This window comes from Canis lupus, chromosome 11, assembly GCF_003254725.2.
Source record: "Canis lupus dingo isolate Sandy chromosome 11, ASM325472v2, whole genome shotgun sequence".
Classification (NCBI taxonomy): Eukaryota; Metazoa; Chordata; class Mammalia; order Carnivora; family Canidae; genus Canis; species Canis lupus.
The window spans coordinates 57,006,587-57,028,633 of record NC_064253.1 but is presented as its reverse complement, the minus strand read 5'-3'; the positions used below and the strand labels follow the sequence as shown (position 1 = coordinate 57,028,633).

Below are 22,047 nucleotides of genomic sequence, written 5' to 3'. Positions count from 1 at the left end.
CCAATATCTCTGTTCTTTTATTATTAAAATCTCCTCAAATTTAAAGGCAGGCAAATTGAAACAGGAAATGAGGATGTAGTCAGTGTCAGAAACTAGAGAAGTATTCATAAGATTGGCCCTAACTCTGAGTTCTAACTCTGCAGAGCCTTTGACTATCACCAGTTGCTTTAACTGGAAGTTCCATTATTTTGAATCTTTCCCAATGCCGTATGAATACATTTAATTTTGCCGTCTACATCAAAAATGCAGGTATTGAGTAAGCATGCAGTAAACATCTGAATGTTTATTGAAAACTTTGGGATTCAGAAGCTAGTTGATAAAATAATCATTGACCTCAAAAAGTTCACAGTCTGGGGTGCCTGAGTGGCTCAGTTGGTTGAGCGGCTGCCTTTGGCTTGGGTCATGATCCCGGGGTCCTGGGATTGAACCCCATGTCTGGCTCCCTGCTCAGTGAAGAGTCTGTTTCTCCCTCTCCCTCCACTTCTCCCCATGCTTGTGTGCTCTCTCCCTCTCAAATAAATAAATAAAATCTTTTAAAAAAAAAAGTTCACAGTCTATACTGCATATTCACCAAAAAAATCCAAAAAAAAAATTAAGTCAAAGGGATACATGCACCCATATATTTATAGCGGCATTATATACAATAGCCAAATTATGGAAGCAGCCCAGATGTCCGTCAATCAATGAATGGATAAAGAAGTGACATATATATAGATATAGATATACATATATATAAATATTCAGTCATAAAAAAGAATGATATCTTGCCATTTGCACCAACACAGAGGGAGCTAGAGACTATATTGCTAAGTAAAATAACTCAAAGAAAGACAAATACCATATGATTTCATTCATATGTGGAATTTAAGAAACAAAATAAATGAGCAAAGAAAAAAGAGAGAAAGAGACAAACCAAGAATTAGTCTTACCTATGGAGAACAAACTGATGGTCATCAGAGGGAAGATGGGGGAACGGGTGAAACAGGTGATGGGATTAAGAGTACACTTTTCATGATGAGCACTGAGTAATAATAGAATTATTGAATCACTCTACTGTACACCTGAAACTAATATAACACTGTATGTTAACTATACTAGAATTAAAAATTTTAAACAAAAAATAAGGTTAAGTCTTATTAGAGAGATAAATATAAAACTGAAAAGTCAGCAAAGTATGTACAGTGGTTTTCAAAATATAGTTTATAAGATTCTAACTAAATCTACATGGTCAGGAGACCACATGTTGAAAAACACCAGTGAGTAAGAGCTCAGGCCCTGGAGTCAAATAGTCCAAATCTTACCAGTTTCCAGCTGTGTGACCTTGATTAAGTTAGTAAAGTTCTCTAGGTTTTAATGTTCTCATGTATAAAATGAAGATAATACTACTACGTGTGTATTAGGTGGTGGTAACACTGGCACTCAGTAAACACTTAGTAAAAGTTGTTCTTGTTTTTATCATTATGACAACACCAGAAATTGATCAAGTGCTAATTGGCCTCACATTATTTACAGAATTCAGTGAATAAAAAGAGTTCTGGATAGGGGTAAGAAAAGCTTTAAGGAAGGAGAGAAAGTTGAATCAAATCTTAAAATCAATGAAAGGTTTGTATTATCAGAGAAAAGAAGAAATTCTGGGTGAAAGGAACATACTAAACAAATTGTCAAGGAAAGTGAGAATCAGCTGTGCGAGGACAGGGAAGGGGAGCAGCCCCTGGTGTGGAGGGCTGAAACGGGGAGAAGTGGGAGGTGAGGGACCAGAATACTAAAAGCTCAGCAAGCCTCAAGTTCCCCATCTTTTTATTTTAAATGCCTATTCTAAGGGGAAGCCACATTAGAGACAGACATCCACTTTAAGAAACAGGATATAAAAAGATCAATTTATAGTAACTTATCTTTGTACAAAAATAATCCCTATTTACAAAATACATTACCTTACAGGGCTTTAATTCATTGTTTGCATTCACAGGTTTAAAACACATTTCAACTTACTAAAAATAATTTAACCTGCTATTTTTTGAAAGCAAGAGACTATTTCACTCATTTCAGGAACCTCAGACTCTAACATAAGGCCAGGAACATGATAATAGCTCTAAAACTGAATGGTTGCTCAATTAAATAGTCATATTTAGATATTGTCATGATATGAAAAGGGATACACTTTTTAAGTTTATTTTCTTTTGAAATCTGCCACATCCATTTATTGCTCATATTCCCAGGTGGGGCTACTGCTTTAAAAATGAACCAGATTGTTTTCATTTATACTGAGTGTCCATAACTATATAAGCAGAAATAAATTAAATTAAACATTGCACATGTCAATAGTCAAGCTGGGCAATTCAATTGAAAATACACTGAACTCTCATTTGACTTCACAGGAATTGGAGTAACTTCATTACATTCATAATTTAGTGGATGAGGAGAAAAGCACAGTGCACTGAGGCACTAAGAGCCTGCCTTGTTCTTTTCTCAGGCTTCTGTCTACACGGATCCTTAGAGGTTTACTTACAGTTGCAGCTTGATTCTCCAAGAAACAGGCATATCAAACATCTCTAAACCCCCAGGATGAAAGTCTCCCTATACTGGTTCCCATTGCCCAAGAATTTCTTTTCTGATTTAGCACATTCCAATTTTTCTGTTTCTATCTTGAGAAAATGTTAATGGAGTACATGGGATAGTCCTTTTATATTTTTCTTTGACTCCTCAAATGATGTCTTAAAAATTATGTCATGGTCATAAGGCATTCAAAACATGGGCCACAAAGGGTACAAAAATACTGACTCAAAGGTGCACATGCACCCCAATGTTTATAGCAGCATTATCAACAATAGTCAGATTATAGAAAGAGCCCACCTGTACATTGACTGATGAATGGATAAAGAAGATGTGATGTATACAATAGAATATTACTCAGCCATCACAAAGATTGAAATCTTGCCATTTGCAATGATGTGGATGAGCTAGAGTGTATTATGTTAAGCGAAATAAGTCAGAGAAACAAATACCATATGATTTCACTCATAGGTGGAATTTAAAAAACAAAACAGGGGATCCCTGGGTGGCTCAGCGGTTTAGTGCCTGCCTTTGGCCCAGGGCATGATCCTGGAGTCCCAGGATCAAGTCCCATGTCGGGCTCCCTCCACGGAGCCTGCTTCTCCCTCTGCCTGTGTCTCTGCCTCTCTCTCTGTCTCTCTCATGAATAAAAATAAAAAACAAAACAGATGAACATAGGGGAAAGGCAAAAAAAAAAAAAAAGAGAGAGAGAGAGAGAGGGAGGCAAACCATGCCTCCCTCTCTTTTTTTTTTATTTATAAACTTTTTTTTTTAATTTTTATTTATTTATGGTAGTCACAGAGAGAGAAAGAGAGAGAGAGAGGGGCAGAGACACAGGCAGAGGGAGAAGCAGGCTCCATGCACCGGGAGCCCGATGTGGGATTCGATCCCGGGTCTCCAGGATCGCGCCCTGGGCCAAAGGCAGGCACCAAACCGCTGCGCCACCCAGGGATCCCGCATGCCTCCCTCTCTTAACTACAGAGAACAAACTGAGGGTCTCTTGAGGGGAGACAGGCAGAGGGGACAGGTTAAATGGGTGATGGGTATTAATGAGAGCACTTGTTATGATGAGAAATGCGTGTTATATATAAGTCACGAATCACTAAATTCTACTCCTGAAACTAATATTATACTACATATTAACTAACTAGAAACATAAAAAAAAACTTGAAACATTTACACACACACACACACACACACACACAGGGGCCAGAAGTTCATGAAGGTGTACATACTTTGCTTTCATAGAGGCTATCCATGTCCTGCAGACAGGGCAGCTGTGTTTATCACCTATAAGGCACAAATTAAATATAGATCATGAACTATATCACTGACTGAAGAATCAGTATGCAAGGCAAAGACTAATGTCCATGTTGGTTATTAAGATATTCATTATAGTAGAAAAGACTTGCTTTATAGAAGAACCATAGCAGAAAAAAAGGAAATTATCTGAAGTGCTACTTTTACATTGCTCTGTCCATGAAGTAACTACTACAATGAAAATACTCCACTAATACGATTTGTAATCTTTGATGAACTAGAAAATGTGTCTTTGATCCCACTACCATTTACTTCCTGTTTTTGTGCACTGGGAATAAAATGACCAACTTAAGCTTCACTTCACTAATCTGATTCCAGTTAATGCCCCAAGGGGAGCTATCAGCATGTCTCTTCCAATTGCCTCCTAGGGAACAAGCGAGAAATATTTGGCCTATTAAAAACAATGAACGCATTCACTTCTGTACTGGACTGAAGGGGACCCTGTGCTTCCGTTTACAACTGCCAGGTTCATTCAGCTCTTTGATTACCTTCTATCAGTGTGCTCACAACCAATTCAAATCAATAGTGGGAGACAATTAAATCTACCGAAACAGAGCAGTTTTTATGGTCACACCTGCCTAATGTCCCCCAGTCTATTTTCATGCACTTGTAATTAATAGTGCTGTATGTCAGTAACTCAAACTTCCAGCAATATAGAGCATGGTGGTAAGAGCTCTGGTTATAGCCCTGGAGCTAGCCAGGCCTGGGTTTGTGCTCCAAGTGATACACTTAGTACCTGTTTGCCTTTTCAAATACTGTGACTCAATATACCCCCATTAATCATGCTGTCTTATAAAATAAACAGAACAATGAAAGAACAGCAAGAAAGGCAGGGATTACATTTGCTTTTGTACTAACAGTCCCTGCCACTGAAGCACTGTCACTGAAAGTCACTGCTTTTCAATATAGGCAGGGGCAGAGTGGCACTATGAACTAGTAGACATCTGTTCTTCAGAATCATTTGAGTAGTCTCTCTTATAAAGGATGAGCATGCACCTTTGCTCTGGGAGAATATATGAACATTTGTGCCTTACCAAGTCAGACCCCTCGTAATACCCACTGGCAACTAGGCTGGCTTCTAGGTGAAAAGCTGAACCAATACTACATATTCCAAGACAGAAGGAGAAGATCAATAATAGACCAGAATGGTCTGGAATAAGGCCCATGGGAGAGAAAGGAAGCCCTCTAGAATAAAATTACCTGTGGAATGGTTAGCAATCTGAGCTCAAAAGACCTGAGATTCCGAAGTCAGGGGACAGAGAAATAACACAATGCACACCTTGAAGTCTCTTGGGACCCAGCCATCCAAGCACAATGTTATGTGTAAAGGACATTACACTATATACTAAAGAACATTTGAATTTACAGACTTAAATATGATCTTGGAGCCCAATTGTAAGGTACCACAGTGGTTGGCACAAGAACCCGGACTATTACCATATTGCAAAGGGGAATGCCAACATTCATGGGATACTACAGCACCCAGCTTCAACAACAGTGCCATAAGTTAATATGAAGCAAATACCAGGTTTCTCAATTCCCTCTAATTCTGGCATCAAAAGAAGAAATAACCCTTTCCTCAATTTCAACAAAGTAAGTTTCTAGAGTTCTTAGAAAAACACTAGGTATCTTCCTACGAGAATACCTGAGGTCTTAAATAATTAATTTGACAAAGTTAAGGTGATATGACCATATTTATACCCTACATTAATAAGGTTAGTTACATTGTTTACACTGCTGCAAAGGCAGGATCCACACAACCCAACTTGCAAAAGGAGCAAGCACTGGCCTGTAGAAGCAGCTGCGCCAGCAGCAAACATGCATCAATCTCTCAGCAGCATAGAACTGCCACCTTCTAAAACCATTCATTTAGTTTATTGTCTCATTTGTTAGATTTCCAGATAAGGTGGAAATCTGGAACTATCCCATTCCTGGTGCCAACTTTAATTATTTAAAAATTATAAGAGTATGAAAAGTATCTAATATCTTCACACAAGAAACACTGAGGTACGCAAAGGGAGCTAGGGCTGACCGTTCCCATGACCTCTCTAACGTGTTGGATGAATTTACTTAAAAAGTGGAAGAGAGCTCAAAAGAACCCACTGAAGGGGACAAGGAATTGAGGGAGGCCAAGGTGGTCTTTTCACATTTAAACCCCCCTGCCGCCCCCTGAGCCTCTGGAAAAAGCATGGGTACTGGAAACCACATCAAACAAGGACCCTAGGAGGGGCTTACTCCTCCTAGTTCCTATCTAGGGGAGACTGCTCTGCTTGTCCATGTACGGGGGTACTGCCATGGCTGGCTCACTTGGAGAGCAAGCCTGCCACACCAGAAAATATGGAATTGCCCTTGCAGTCCGATTGCCACAACAAACATGGAAATTAAATGCTATTCTTTTTCTATTAGGATGCTAAATCTTTAAAATAATTGATAGCTCAAAGCTTCAGATAACCTAACCTTTTCCTTTTCTCTTTTTTATTTATGTCTGAAATATTAACAAGAATCCATACTCCCTCCATTAGACCCACTTCAACTACCAGTAGAGGCCAAGTATTGGCATTCTTCTATAAGAAAAGCAAATGGGACGGTTGGGAATTAACTGAACATGTAAAGCTATAAAGTAAATCAAAAGAAGGGGAACAATCTGAGGAACCAGAATAATACGTGATCACATATGTCACCACCAAAAACAGGAGAGAATTTTAGACATTTCCCAATGTGTTCTCAAAAGAAGAGCGGAGAGAAAAGCTCACACTGAAACCACAACAGACCATTACGAAGTCACAATAGCCTGACATCCAAAAACAAACAAACACACTGCAATAAAAAACATGTACTGAAAATACTACAATGGATAATAATGAGTAACTGATGAGATCCCTCTAAACTGTATTCAGGATTACAGAAGTCAAGCTCAAAATAGTCTCCCAAGAATACAGAAGAAATTGATTAATAGGCTAATTTAATGAAAGAAAGGATAAGATATATGGAGAGATGAAGATTTTATCTATAGAAGTAATGTCAGATGTAAAAACAGAGAGAAGAAATAACTTTTTAAAATTAGAAGCAAATGTCTTAAGATGAAGAATTCATTTTGCAAATCCCAAAGCTTAAAAGAGTACCAGACAAAATTATTTAGATGTAACCTAGATAAAATTTTGAATTAGTGAAAAAAATATGCAAGAATACAATCAGAAATAAAGGTAGTGTGCAAGAGAGCAAATATTAGATTGGTCTCAATCTTTATGAACAGAATTTTGAGGCAAAAAAGTATAATATATCTACTCAAGTAGTTATCTTTAAAGACAAAAAAAATTTCTGAAATTAAAACATTCATGTACTCTTCATGAAAAAAACATCTAGAGTATATATATATATATATATATATATATATAACCAAAAGATGACATAAACCAAAAATTCAAGAAAGGGAAAATTGATATTATAAAAGAAAGTGGTTAGTGAAATATAGTCTAGTTAACATACGGATTTAAAAATTAATGTGAATGTCAAATTATCAATAAGAGGCTATATGTTGCCCAATGTAAAAGTGATAATTGTCTAATAACTTGGATTTAAAACACCAATTTACAATAAACAGCGGTAAGTGGAGAGAGGAAGGAAGAAGTAAAGGCATAGTAAGTTTCTCATTTCCCAAACACAGGAGTGGGCTCAGAAGAGCCAATGTTACTTTTCTCTTTGAACTCCAAGTCCAAAGTCATCAGGTCAATAGCTTGAAATTGGCCTTGAGGGAAGCATTTACACCACAGAAATCAGCAAATGCTACAAATACTGCTTTTCTTTTTCTTCCCCCTCGGAGAGCCACTACTGTTCCATAGGGTATAGTGAAATAGGTAGTCTTTTTTTTTTTTTTAGAGTGTAGTAAAACATATGTAAAATTCACAGTTTTAACCCTTTTTAAGCATGCAGTTCAGTGGCATTGAGTACCTTCACGATGTTGTACAATCACCACCACACCATCCATCTCCAGAACCTTTTCATCATCCCAAACTATAACTCTCCCTTACAGACATGTTCAAGGATCTTAGCATATTGTGTCGGAAGCCTTCACCCAATTAGAGTCTTGGTACAGGAGTTGATAAACGAATGAAGAAACATGCATTGAGCACCTGTTGAATGCCAAGCACTGTGCTTGGTACAGTCACAGGCATCATCTTATTAGTCCTCATGAAATATTCTCCACATTAAAATCCTGTATGTACTCTTTGAACCAATACAGTGCACATCAATATTTACATTTCTGAATGATACATGAACTGGCTTCTCTGTTAACTTATCTAGTCTCAATTGGATTGACAACAATCAAGGAGATATGCATATATAAACTGTTCCTATGTTCTTATGGTGGAAAATCCAGGCTCACAAAGGGAATGGGAATGTGTTGAGAATGGAGGAAAAGAGTTCCAAACAATTTCTGCAAGCTCAGAATATTCATATTCACTTCATAATAGTAGAAGGGAAGAGAACAATTGTTTCTGCTTTCCAGATAAGGAGAAAGAGCTGAGTGGAAGAAATTAATCTAGTTGAAGAATCAGCCAATTTCTATTTTAGATTTGAATCTCTGGCTTAATCTTGGTTGAGGTGGTATTTCTGGAGGTGCTTTCATTGCTTTCTTTATCATTTTGATGCTCAGTGTATGAACTATCCATGTGCCTTTCCATGTCTTTCTGCTGTCTTGACCTTCTTTTCTTCTTAGGGGTGATCCTTGTAGATTGTGCCAAACAAGCTTAATCTGATTGATTCACTGTTTTTATGACATTTTATAAGATTACTCAGCCTCGGTGAGATTATTCAGAGAATTCCTAATCCATTCAGAGGTAGCAAACCAAAAAAAAAAAAAAAATGCTGGAATATATTATCAGGAGGCTGTTATATAACTCCAGTTAATGATACACTGCCTTCCCAAAAAAGGGCTGTAGGGACAGAAGCCCTTAATCCTCCAGAATACTACTAAACTTGGTTTCATCTGGGTGCCAATGGCAATTCTGATTAGCCTGGGCAATTTTTTTTCATTTCCCAAAATAAATATGCAGCCCAGTCTACTTTAAGTGTGAAACATAAGAAACTGGTCCTAGTCTGAGCTCTGTGCTCTCCTGGAGAAGGTAGAAAAGGAAAGTGAACTAGCAATAATTCTCGTAGAAAAGAAAAGCCACTGTAGGAAGCTTTGGCCAAACCTAGGCCAGCTGTGTGGCACCATCTATCCTTGAGGTGTTACTAGATGATGTACCTGTTACGGGCTGAATTGTGTCTCCTGAAATGATATTGAAATATTAACCTCCCATACCTGTGAATGTGACCTTATATGGAAATAGGTCTTTGCAGATGATCAAGTTAAGACAAGGTCATTAAGATGGGACTTTAATCCAATATGACTGGTGTCCTTATAAAAAGGGGGAATTTGACACAGAGACAAACACAGGAGGGATGACGATGCAAAGACACAGGGAGAAACACCATCAACAAGCTAAAGACCACCAACGCCACCAAAAGCTAAGAAAGGATGCATGGAACAGAGTCTCCCTCCTAGCCCTTAGAAGCAATCAACCCTATTGACACCTTGATTTCCAACTTCTAGCCTCCAGAACGGAGAAAATAAATTTCTGGTGTCTAAGCCATCGAGTTTATTGTACTTTGTTACAGCAGCCCCGGGAAGCTAATATACAGTCATCAAAAGAAAGTATTGATTTAAAACCTGGTTGGACCATTCAAAACCAAACCTCTAATCCAGAGGCCTAGCTAAAAAGGCACTCAAGAGTATACTGTCAAAGAAGGCAGGCACCAAATAGAAGTAATCAGAGAAAGTTAAAGGGGCAGAAGGAACAGAACCAGGAATAATCACAAAATCAAAGAGGAAATTAGGTTCACTTTGTGAACATGGCTTTAGTACCCACTATAGGCCAGGCACTGCCTCAGGTGCTGGGGATTCAAGAGCAAATGAGGATTTATTCGTCATCTGCCTCACTAGACTTTTGCAGATGTAGTGTGCCAAGACAGCAAGCAGGGTGTTCTGGGATTAAAGCAGTGGAGAATGCTCACAGAGAATATGCGCCTAGGATTTGGGGAAGACTTCTTGGAAAACAGGATATCTAAGCTCAGTCTTAAAAGATAAGAAATAGGCAGAATGGACCCAAAAATGCCTATTTTCATAAAGAATCCAAGGGCCTCTAGATATTATGTTAAGAGTGTCTAACAAGATACAACTATTTTTAAGAGGAAAAAAGTATAACCTTCATATACACAGTTGAACATAAAACACCATAAGTTTATCACCTTTGGAGCTGGAGAACACCAATCCCGATGTAATAACCAGCAGAAACAGTTGCCACATTAACGAGCAGAGGAGGGGATCCCTGGATGGCTCAGCGGTTTAGCAACTGCCTTCGGCCCAGGGTGTGATCCTGGAGTCCTGGGATCGAGTCCAACATCATCGGGCTTCTTGCACAGAGCCTGCCTCTCTCTCTGCCTGTCTCTCTCTCTGTGTCACTCATGAATAAATAAAATCTTAAATAGATAGTAGAGAAAACCATGGCCAGTAGAAGAAACTGACCTCAGCATTTGGGGACATGAGAACAGGAGGAACAAAACTGCATGTGCCCACTGTATTTGTTCTCAATACACATGAGACACCCCACATCATTGCCATCTTTGAGAACTACCAGGAAAACATAGGAGAACTTCCCAGGGACTCATGACAGCAAGTGTGAAAAAGCCAGAGAAACCAGAGTAAAAATGAACATAATAAGGATCTCATAGTGTTTTTTGTAAGAAGAAAGAATATTTCAAAGCAACTGGGATATACTACCCCCACTCCATCTATCAATGCTGGGTCCTATCTGCATCTTGTTTATTTCATCATCTTGTGTTAATTTGTCATCATTATCACTTACCAATATTCATTTCTTGAAAGCAACCTACTTTGGGAATGATGGCTCCCTACCACAAATGAGGCTGATTTAATGACTGGCGAGTAGCAGTCTAATGGGGATCACCGTGGCTGCAAGCCTGAGCACAGACAGGCGTGGCACAGATCTTTGTGCTGCAGCGCTCTGCTAATTGGGTCTAACGGAGGAGTTGGAGGTATTCTCCTTCTGTTTTCCTAACGATATTAATGTCTTCGTGAGGTTAATGAAACTGCTAACATGAGCCAACTGTGAATGGCTTCATATATAATATAAAACCATCCATTCTGAGTCTTATCCAAACACCAGAATTACTACTGTTGTAGCTGGTTTTATCTATTAATGTATGTAACATCATCTTTTTTTTTCTTTTTTCTTCTAGGAGCCATAATCAAAGACTACTAAGGATCTGATCTGATTCAGAGATTCCTAGACTGGTAGGTGGACACCAGCTGGGGATGTTTGAGACTATCGCCCTGGTTTGGTAGCATCCTTTATGGTCTCTACTGCCCCCTGCTGGGCTGCAGGGGGAGGAGCAGATCTCCAGCACCCCCATGGGAGATGAAAAGCAAGCGGAGACAAGATAAAGTAATGAACATCTATTATTTACTATCACTTACAATGTGCTTTCTAATTTAATACTCACAACATTCCTGTAGGGTAGGTCTTGTTACTGCCATTTTACAGATGAAGAAACCTAGGTTCAAGTAGTAAGCCAAGCCACCTAAGGGCACCTAAGGACTTGCGAGCAGCAGATCCAGGGCAAGGTAGCAATCTGTCTGACTCACAACTGTTGTTACACTCCCACCAGGAGATTGTAGTATAGTGAAAAGTACCCATATTTTAAAACCAGAGAAACTTGAGGGTTTTTTTAATTCCCCAACTCAAGGGCTGTTTAGTGTTTTAAGATAAACTTTCAGTAAGTTATTAAATTTATTTAAATTTGCTGAGCTTGGTTTCTTCAACTGTAGAATATGAATCATACCTACCCTGGAGAACTGTTGTGAGGGTTAATAATTAAAGTAGGCAAAACAGGACCTGGAGTATAATGGCTGCCCAAGAGATGGTAGGTCCCATTTAGGCCAGAGACAGAAGGTGGACAAGGATTAGCCTTCCTATGGCTCAGCAGCTGCTTCATTCAGGTTCTCAGGAGGTTTGTAACTCAAAGCCCAGTCTCAAAAATATACCAGAATTCTCAAGTAATGATGCTGACACATCTGAATAGCTCCTTAACACTTATAAACCACTTCTACACATGTATATTTTAGTTGATCTTCACAAATATGTACCTACAGATGCATAAATATGCTACAATTTTTTACAATAAAATAAATAATTAATTGAGGAAACTCACAATATGCCCAGCATTTAACTAAGCACATAAAAAAATTGTTGAATTTTGTCTTCATAACAATCCCACAGGTTGGTATTATTTTCCCCATTGTCTCAATGCAGAAAGGTTCAGGAATCATCCCAGAAAAACACTGAACTAAATAGCTACGACTTAAACACTGGCCAATCTGACCACAGAGCTCATTTCTCTCAACCATCAGGCTATATTGCCTTCTTCTGAAGTAGGCAGGGTAAGTATTACATTTTTACTATATACAGAGGATAATCTGATTCATATAAAGGTAACCAACTTGTTTAAGTACTCATAAGTTGTACTTGTGAAAATTAGGCCTAAATGGTAACCAGGGGTGTCCAGGAGTAAGTCCCTTGTCTCTGAAGATCATAACAAGGTAAGATGATTATTTCCCAGGTATAACACAGATGACACTTATGAATCAAATAAATTACATGCTTTATGTGGCTCTGAGGTTTTTTTCCCAAACCATTTACTCTATAACCTCATTTCTAATGTAGAGGGCCTCAAAGTCTTAAAACTAAAATAATTTTTTATTAAGATACATTTAGAGCAACATTGGCATGAGAAGGTTCCAGGTGTGTCAGGTTCGCACTGTGACAGCTGGAAAAGAACCTCGTGAAACTAGTCACTAGAGCATTAATATCCAAAGATAAATTCATAATAATGGGAAAAACCAATTATTCACTGAAACTGGAATGAGGAATGAGGTAAGAAAAAAACTATATTATCTCCCTGCAAATATGGCCCAGCACTTTCACTATAAATTAAAATCTATGATAAATCACAAGTAAATTGGATGGACATCTGCAGCAGAAATTAAATTACCAAAGAAAAACTGCACATTTGGGGAATTTTAAGAATATGGAAACCACTGAGATGGCTTTTCTTACAGATTGTTTTACGGATTCATTTCTTATTTAAAATCTTTTAAAGAACAAATGTGATGCCTCCCACTCACTAGCTCCTTTTCAATATGAAGAATTTTCTAAGAACTAGACTGTGAGGACAGGTATCTCCAGCAGTAAATCCAGAAAATGCCACTGTCATAATGTCAGATACATAAGGACACTGCAACATGGGGACTCTAACACATAACTATAATGTCTACATACAAATTTATCAAGTTGTGGATACAAATCTAAAACTTGTAACCATAACACATAACAAATCTCAGGTTATAATTATGAAAATAATGAAATCAGAATGGAAAGGCCTTCATAAATATGAACTTCCTCATCTTTAAAAACGGTTTATGTAAAAAAAAAAAAGGCTTATGTTTATATATGTCTATATATCCCAAAATGAGTTGTGCATTTAAAATAAACAATAGTGGGATCCCTGGGTGGCTCAGCAGTGTGGCACCTGCCTTTGGCCCAGGGTGTGATCCTGGAGTTCCAGGATCACATCCCACATCGGGCTCCCTGCATGGAGCCCACTTCTCCCTCTGCCTGTGTCTCTGCCTGTCTCTCTGTGTGTCTCATAAATAGATAAATAAAATCTTTAAAAAATATAAAAATAAATAATAAAATGAATAGTGAAAAATACGAATTAATATTTTGTTTCTTTAAAGTTGTATAGAAAGGGAATGGTTATTAAATTACTTGCAATCTTGCTATTTAAAATAAACCTATTTGTCCCCTCCCTTTTTAATGTTCTTGAGTTTCTGTTATTTTAACTTACACTTTGCTTTTATTGTATTTCCATTTATTCAACCAAGACTTTGAAGGTAATAAAGTGAATTAACTGAGAAAAGTCTGACTTAAACTTTCCTGCTTTGCAAGGAAAGTTACCCTTTCTGTGACCACAGCATAGAAGACACACTTGGCCATTCAGCAGCACTGGGCCAGGAAGTTGCCTGCATCTCATAAACCATTATGAGTCACCACAACATAAGAACAAGACAGAGAAATGGCAAGTGTCCAGCCGCTAAGAAGGAAACCTCCCAGGGGACAAGGGGAGTCCTCTTGACAACCAATGGACGTCCCAAATATCCATCCTCTCCTCTCTAAACCTGTGCCATCTCCCGACCAATTGAGAGGCATGATTTTATCCTATACTCTACTCCCTTCACAGTTTATTATATCTGCTCTTTCCCATTCCTGTTGATGGTATCATGTATGTAAGACTTTCTTCTATCCCCAATAGTGAGTCTCTTGGCAAAAAGGCAAACACTGCTATTTCTTTAGTTCTCTTGAGATGTATAGAAACTGGGAGTTAGGAGAGCTCTGTTTAAAAAAGCCAAAGCAGACCCAGGTGCTCTCTATACTCTGGGTTGTACCAGAGCCCCTGAAGCGGTTCTTTGTGTCAGAACAAAGCGTTACCTTTCTCCTAGCAAGGAAGCTTTACAGAACCCAGCCAGTACAGTAGCTGTCCACTGGACCAAAGGAAATGTCCAGCTTCAATCTTTGCCAAGTGTATGCTTTTGTCTGGATGAATAAATTCCTCTATTCTAGAAAAGAATGCTGGGGGAAATGCTTTTATTTTCAGAAATCCTTAAGGGGTAAAATCCACCCAGGCAGCCCAGAGAGGGAAATCAATCAGACACCAGAGCTAAGATTTCACTTTATAGTAAGTGTGAGCTGGGAGAGAAGCATGGCAGGGATTCACTTGCCCCCTACATGGTCTCAGACTAGAATATCACAGGGAGCTGGACTGCATTCCATAGTATAGGGCACTCCAGGCCAACCTGAGAAGATTTCTGCCTCAGAACACAGGAAATCTAAACCCAGGAAGCAAGACACATATTTCTAAAGCACCTTCCTGAGCTGCAGTTTATAAAATAGAATTAGTGCTTTTTTCTAATTGTATAACACTGACCAAATATTAATGAATATTATTACCATCTGGAATAAATAGACTAGAACTTAAAAGGGAAATGTGCCAAAGTTGTATGGTGTACTATGAAGACTGGACCTATATTCAGAAGACCTGGGCTCTAGCACACTGCCATATACTACTACATTCCCAGCGCCATCTCTAACTCTCAGTTTCCTCATCTGCAAAATAAAATGATTCAAAAGTTATGAACTGGCAGCCCCTGGGCTGACTGTCCTGAGTTTTTCCAAAAAGTTTAATTTAATGATCTTTATATGAGGCACATGCTGTCTAGGCAACCAGAGCCCATTACTTTTTTTCATCTCATATCTGATCCTCCTTTACACATTTATGATACTTAAATCATAACAACCTAGCCCTAAAGCACTTATGCTAGAAATTTAAAACTCTCAAAGAGTTTCCCAATCTTAAAAAAACCCTACAGATTTTGACCCAGGCAGCCATAACTACATATTCTTGTGTTCTCTCCCTATTTGAATATCTCAGCCTGAGCTGCATTATGAAAATGAAGAAAGAGATAAAGGCAGTCCAGAAGGAGGAAGGAAAAGTATGTTAAAGTATGACACTGAGAAGTGTCATGCCAAGTTGCAGAGATTCAAGCAGTTGGGCATGACTAGACAGGGAGGTAGGGGGAGAAGTAAAGGGAATAGAAAAGTAGAGATGAGAGGCATAATGGCAAGAGACAAATACTGAAAGGAGTTGTGAGAGAAGCTGAAGATCCCGAACTTTGTCCTGAAAACTGAAAAGAGATGGTAGCGGGAGGGGAGAGGGGTCACTGAAGATTTTTAACCTGTCGGATTTCTATTTTCAGTCTCTCTACTCTGCAGGCTGCACAGAAGATGGATAAGTACTTTCCCCATAAGTAATAGAAGTTGGTGTAGAACGAGGGTTCACACTGCTGGCTGCATATTAGAATCACCTGAAAAACTTGTATAAGTGCTACTCACCTAGCCTCAAGCTAAGAGATTTCATTTAACTGAAGGGGAAGAAACGGGTATTTTTTTCTTAAGTGTAAAAACCTCAGAAACTCTTCTCACTCTGAAGTTCTACGTCAAAGAAGGTTCCTACCATCCAAAGTGAAGTGTGGTAAAAAGCGGTTTCCTTTGTATATTCAGACCCCAAATCTGGAACAACATGTGGAAAGCACCTCCAAACAGTTTATATCACTCTTCTTCTTTAAATTGGGTTTTACTCCCAGGCGTATCAAGCTTTTCTCTGAAAAAACACAGGATTATCTCGGAGAACGATTTTAAACTTCTATTTTAGAATTTCACACTACTGAATCATTTAGATGTGAAAGAATTTACCAGCACCTCCTAAACAAATGGAAAACTAATATGAAATCATAGCACATCTATTCACATCTTAGAAAGGATTATTTTTCATCAATCAGCCAATGAAGCATATACGTTAAGCAACTTAATGCTTTATGCATATACATGAAACCTTAGTCTGTGTAATAGTGTCCAAAATAAGTTATTCCAGTCTGGTAGGAAAGCATCTCCCTACTCACTCTCTGCCTCTCTCTTTCCCTAGCCTGAACCTGAAGACAGTCGCCTGTTTGCTTGCTTGCCTATTTCCAAGGCTAATATTTTATTGAGTGCTTCCTACGGGCCAGGCATTGTGCCAAGGACTTTACAAACAAGTATTTATCACCATTAATGTGGAAACTGCAAAGAGGAAAAATAATTCACTCAAGGACACCGAGCTGGTAAGAAGCAATGCTAGACTTTGAATCCAAGTCCGTCGTCCTCCCATCATCACCCCAAAAGGTACGGCCATTTCTCCTTACCCTCTAATCACATCCTGTCACCCACCCAAACCCTCCAAACCCTCGAAGCCTCTACCATGACGTGAGGAGCAGGATTCCACTCTGGGTTCTCTCCAAGCATGTGAAGAGGTGCAGTAGGAGTAGACACACGCGGGAGCCTGCCATCCGGGCCTCACTCTGGGACGATCGCTCAGATCGCTGGAGCAGGGCGCCCTCTGTTGTTTAATGATGTGGGGCCAAAGATACAGATGCAATGCAACGCCGGGACACCTGCACCCCGATGTATATAGCAGCAATGTCCACAATAGCCAAACTGTGGAAGGAGCCTCGGTGTCCATCGAAAGATGAATGGACAAAGAAGATGTGGTTTATGTATACAATGGAATATTCCTCAGCCATTAGAAATGACAAATACCCACCATTTGCTTCAACGTGGATGGAACTGGAGGGTATTATGCTGAGTGAAGGAAGTCAATCTGAGAAGGACAAACATTATATGGTCTCATTCATTTGGGGAATATAAAAAATAGTGAAAGGGAATAAAGGGGAAAGGAGAAAAATGAGTGGGAAATATCAGAAAGGGAGACAGAACATGAGAGACTCCTAACTCTGGGAAACGAACTAGGGGTGGTGGAAGGGGAGGTGGGCGGGGGGGTGGGGGTGACTGGGTGACGGGCACTGGGGGGGGCACTTGACGGGATGAGCACTGGGTGTTATTCTATATGTTGGCAAATTGAACACCAACAAAAAATAAATTTACAATAAATAAATTAATTTAAAAAATGATGTGGGGTTAAGACCAGGCCAGGGAGCAATCAGAGGGCCTCCTCACGAATTTGTCCCTTATTAACAAAACAACTGTATCTCCCGCTCATAAAGGCAACACGCTCCCCCAAAAGAAGGCTTCGACTCAAAGGAGCAAAAGCCATCCATCCCAGTTTTCGAGACGTTGCCCGAATTCAAGGCACAGAATCACCACGAAGGTCCTGACATTAGTCTCCACCCCCTTCGATTAGTTGTTATTTCCCTGCGTTCACGCTGTTCACATTAAACGGAAGCTTTTAACCTCTGGCTACTGCCACCTGCCAACAGGGTGAGGAGGAACGCCTGCAGGAGGCATTAGAATGATGCTTAACTTGCTACGAAGAATACACAGCCCTAGAGGCTTTCTTTCCCCAGAAATTATAAAACATTTAGAGACCCCTGGGGCAAGTTTACCATAAAATATTCAGCAACATCTGCGCCCTGTTCTTTACTGACAGACTAGACCCAGAAAACATGGCGCCTCTTCCTCACGTGGGCCGCGGGTGGCGGCCGGAAGCGCTGCTCCGCGGGCCTCTGCCTCCATCGCCCTCCTTTTTTTTTTTTTTTTTTTTTTTCCGCTCCAATGGAATTTATTTACTTATTTATTTAATTTAGGTTTTTTTTATTATTATTATTGGAGTTCAATTTGCCAACATATAGCATAACACCCAGTGCTCATCCCGTCAAGTGCCCCCTCAGGGCCCGTCACCCAGTCCACCTCCCTTTGCAGCGCCCTCTTTCTCACACTCAGGCCTTCTCTCCAGCACCTCAGCCGCAAGGCCACCAATACGAGCCGGTGATTAGGTTTGTGCTCACAGCCTCTGCGGGCAAAGCAATTTCTAGCAAATGCCATCCACTGCCCCCCACCCCGGTCCTGGGGGCCTTGGGTTGTGGGCCTCCCCTCAGGAACTTACACAGGTGAGCGGCAAGGTGACACGGTCGCACGAGGCAGGGCACACCCGCCCCTTGTCCCCTGGGGTCTGCGCAGGCGCACAGGCACCTGCGCATGCGCGAGCTTCAGGCTGCTCCAGAGCGGTGACTGGAGGTCAAGGCCTGTGCGTGCGGGAGGCGGCCAGTCGGTAAGTGCATAGTCAACACTTTCTCTGTACCGGGCTCAGTGCTAGGCTCTGGCTTCCAGTCCTGACCTAGCTGCCTCGTGACCCTAATACCTCTGCGCCCATCAGTGTGGGTTTGGGGATACGGAAGCAGGGTCAGGACAGTCCTCTGGAGAGCTATTTGTTGTAAACTACGTGCCCTTCCTATCACTGAATTCTGGTACACAGTTGCCCTCTCCACCACTCTCGCCTCCTCTCCCCACCTGCATGTTTATTTGGGAAAAAGTTCCTCACAGGATACTGTGAGGTCTGTTCCCCTCAAGAACTACTGGATTAGATTCTTTGTAAGCAAAGTGACCACGCACCCAGTTTGTCCAGAACGGTCCCAATTTACACTTGTTCTCCTGGCTATTAATAACATCCCTTTTCACTCTCGAAAGTGTCCTAGTTTAGGAATGTACGTTATGTGGTCAGCCTATATAAGGTCCTTTCCAGATTTAATGCAACTTTAACCACCCGTATCAAAGATTTCAGGGCTTTTAGAAACTTCTCTACAAAAATCTCTCCAACAATTGAAGAGTCCTTATCAAGGTGTCTCAGCACATATGTTTCTATTAGGATTGTTCTAGACCCTTCCTATCCAAAGTGTTCCTCACAGGGCAGCCCGGGTGGCTCAGTGGTTTAGCGCCACCTTGGCCCCAGGTCATGATCCTGGAGTCCCACGATCCCTGCATGGAGCCTGCTTCTCTCTCTCTCTCTCTCTCTTTCTTTCTCTCATGAATAAATAAATAAAATCTTTAAAAAAAAAAGTGTTCTTCACAGACCAGCAACTTGACTGTCACCTGGAAGCTGTTAGAAATTAGGAGCTCAGGCCCCATCACAGGTGCACTGAATTAGAGTCTGCAGTTTAATAATATCGCTGGGTGATTCATCTCTACCTTGAAGTTTGAAAAGCACAGAAGACCAGAATAGACATTTTTCCAAAGAAGACACACTGATGGCCAACAGACACTTGGAAAGATGCTCAACATCACTAATCATCGGGAAAATGCAAATCAAAACCACAGTGAGATATCATTTTATACTTGTCAGAATGGCTAGAATCAAAAAGAAATGGTGAGGATGTGGAGAAAAGGAAACCCTCATGCACTGTTGGTGGGAATGTAAATTGGTGCAGCCGCTGTGGAAAACAATACAGAGGTTCCTCAAAAAAAAGATGAAAAATACAAATACTACATAATCCAGAAATACCATATAATACTAATTCCACTACTGGGTATTTACCCGAAGAAAACACAAACACTAATTCAAAAAGACACATGCACCCCTATGTTTACCGCAGCATTATATACGATAGCCAAGATATGGAAGCGACCCAAGTGTCCATCAATAGATAAATGGATAAAGAAAACTGTGTCTGTGTGTGTGTATGAGATCTTGCCATTTGCAGCAACATGGATGGACCCAGATAATATTATGCTCAGTGAAATAAGTCTGACAAATACCATATGATTTCACTTATATATGGAATCTAAAAAACAAAATGATTAAAGCAGAAACAGACCCATAAATACAGAGAACTAGTGATTGCCAGAGGAAAGGAGGATAGGGTATTGGCAAAATGGGTGAAGGTGAGTGGGAGGTGCAGGCTTCCAGTTATGGAATGAAAAAGTCATAAGGATGAAGAGTACAGCATAAGGATTAAAGTCAATGGTAGTATAATAGCGCTGAATGGTGACAGATGGTAGTTACATTTGTGGTGAGCACAGCATAACAGACAGAATTGTCAAATCACTATGTTGTACACCTGAAACTAATGTAACACTGTGTGTCAACTACAAAAAATTCTCATTACATGAAAAACACTTTGAAATGCACAGTTCAGAGGTCCAACATTTTCTTTATAAGGCTGGATCATAAATATTTCAGGCTTCGTGGGTCATCCAGTCTTGGTCACAACTACTGAAGTCTGTCATTGTGTTATATAAAAATGAATGAGTGCAGTGTGTTCTCTTGAAACGACTTACAAAAACAGGCCATATAGTTTGCCTATCCTTGGCTGGACCAGTGGTTTCTCAAATGTTAGGATTCATTAGCATCATTTGGGGAGCCTGTTAAAGCTTGCTTGCTGGGTCACACTCTCAGAGTTTCTGACTCTAGGTTTAAGAAAGGGTCTGGGAATTTGCATTTCAAGCAAGTTTCCAGGTGAGCCCAAAGCTGCTGGACCAGAAATCACAATTTAAGAATCACTATTCTAGAGTTATGGTTTTCAACTCTGGCTGTACGTTAGAATTATTTAGGAGTCTTTTTAAAAATATCCTGAGTCTCACTACAGACTAAACAAATTACAATCTCTAAAGGTAGGGCCTGACAGCACTAGTATTTTTTTAAAAGCTCCAAGGTAAAAGGTGAAAGATTTATTTGATTTGAAGAGAAACGCCTGGGTGGCTCAGCCAGTAAAGCATGTGATTCTTAGTTTAGGCTCAGGTCATGATCTCAGGGTCCTGGGAAGGAGTTCTATGTCATTGTCATTGTCATCGTTGTCATTGAGCTCCCCACTCAGCAGATTGTCTGCTAGTCTCCTTTTCTGTCCCCTCCCCTGGCACGCACGCGCTTGCATGTATGCATGTACTCTCTCACAAATAAATGTTAAAAAAAAAAATATTCCCCAGGTAATTCTAATGTGCAACCAGGTATCTGCACATTATGAAATTACCTTCTATTCCCTAAATGACAATGGCAATGTGTTAGGAAGACAGAAATGTTAATGAACTAATTTACAATTATCTGTGAAAAACCTACTGGACCTTAACACACAAAAGACAAGTATTTTACAAGGGGATTCCTTCTTAAGATTCTCAAATTGGTAAAACAGACAGTGTGACTAACCACACAATTTAAAGCCTTTGGGTTGTTCAGGGAGAAATTTTCAAGTAAGTAGGAAGAAACATAGGTTATCAGGATTTGCATTCCCACCCTGTTTGTTTCCCATTTCACAAATAAACAACACAACACAAGTACCAAGACCTGACTCTCAGGTCTGAGCTTGCAGATTAAAACCAGCTGTGTGACCTTAGATAATTCTCTTGAGCTTGTGCTTTCTTGACTATGAGAGGGTTTGGCTTGTGTCCTTTCCAGTTCTACATGTCTTTGCTTTATGATTTGCATGTTATGAATCATGACTTTCTATAAACATTTCAAGATTTTTCTCTCCAGCACAGTAGTGGCTATTTTGTCAAAAGGATCAGGCCAAGAGTGAAAGCAGCTACTTACATATAGATGCCCTGTATGTGATTTTTGTTTACAGAGAAGCAAATCCGAGCACCACATAACTTGCCATCTTTATGGACCACTCTTAGAAATCAGTGTCATGGCCAGGGCCAGTATCTGGTGGAGATTTCAACTACTGTGCCAAGTTCTCAG

At 39.9% G+C, this 22,047-nt stretch overlaps 1 protein-coding gene across 12 annotated transcripts in view; it reads right to left on the bottom strand.

Annotated features, from left to right (window-relative positions):
• Window positions 1-18,558, bottom strand: part of PLPPR1 (phospholipid phosphatase related 1) — a 554,792-nt gene extending 536,234 nt beyond the window's left edge. For 2 of the 12 annotated variants that reach the window (XM_049116321.1, XM_049116324.1), the window contains exons 1-3: window positions 18,484-18,543; window positions 17,185-17,241; window positions 3,786-3,840 (exon numbers count right to left, since the gene is read on the bottom strand). The gene's annotated coding sequence lies outside the window, so the exon portion shown is untranslated. Of the gene's footprint in view, window positions 1-3,785; window positions 3,841-16,062; window positions 16,210-16,841; window positions 17,068-17,184; window positions 17,242-17,983; window positions 18,057-18,314; window positions 18,396-18,483 lie in introns of those variants that run through there. The other 10 variants (XM_049116313.1, XM_049116315.1, XM_049116314.1 and 7 more) reach the window with 10 other exon arrangements.
• Window positions 18,559-22,047: the final 3,489 nt, after the last annotated feature.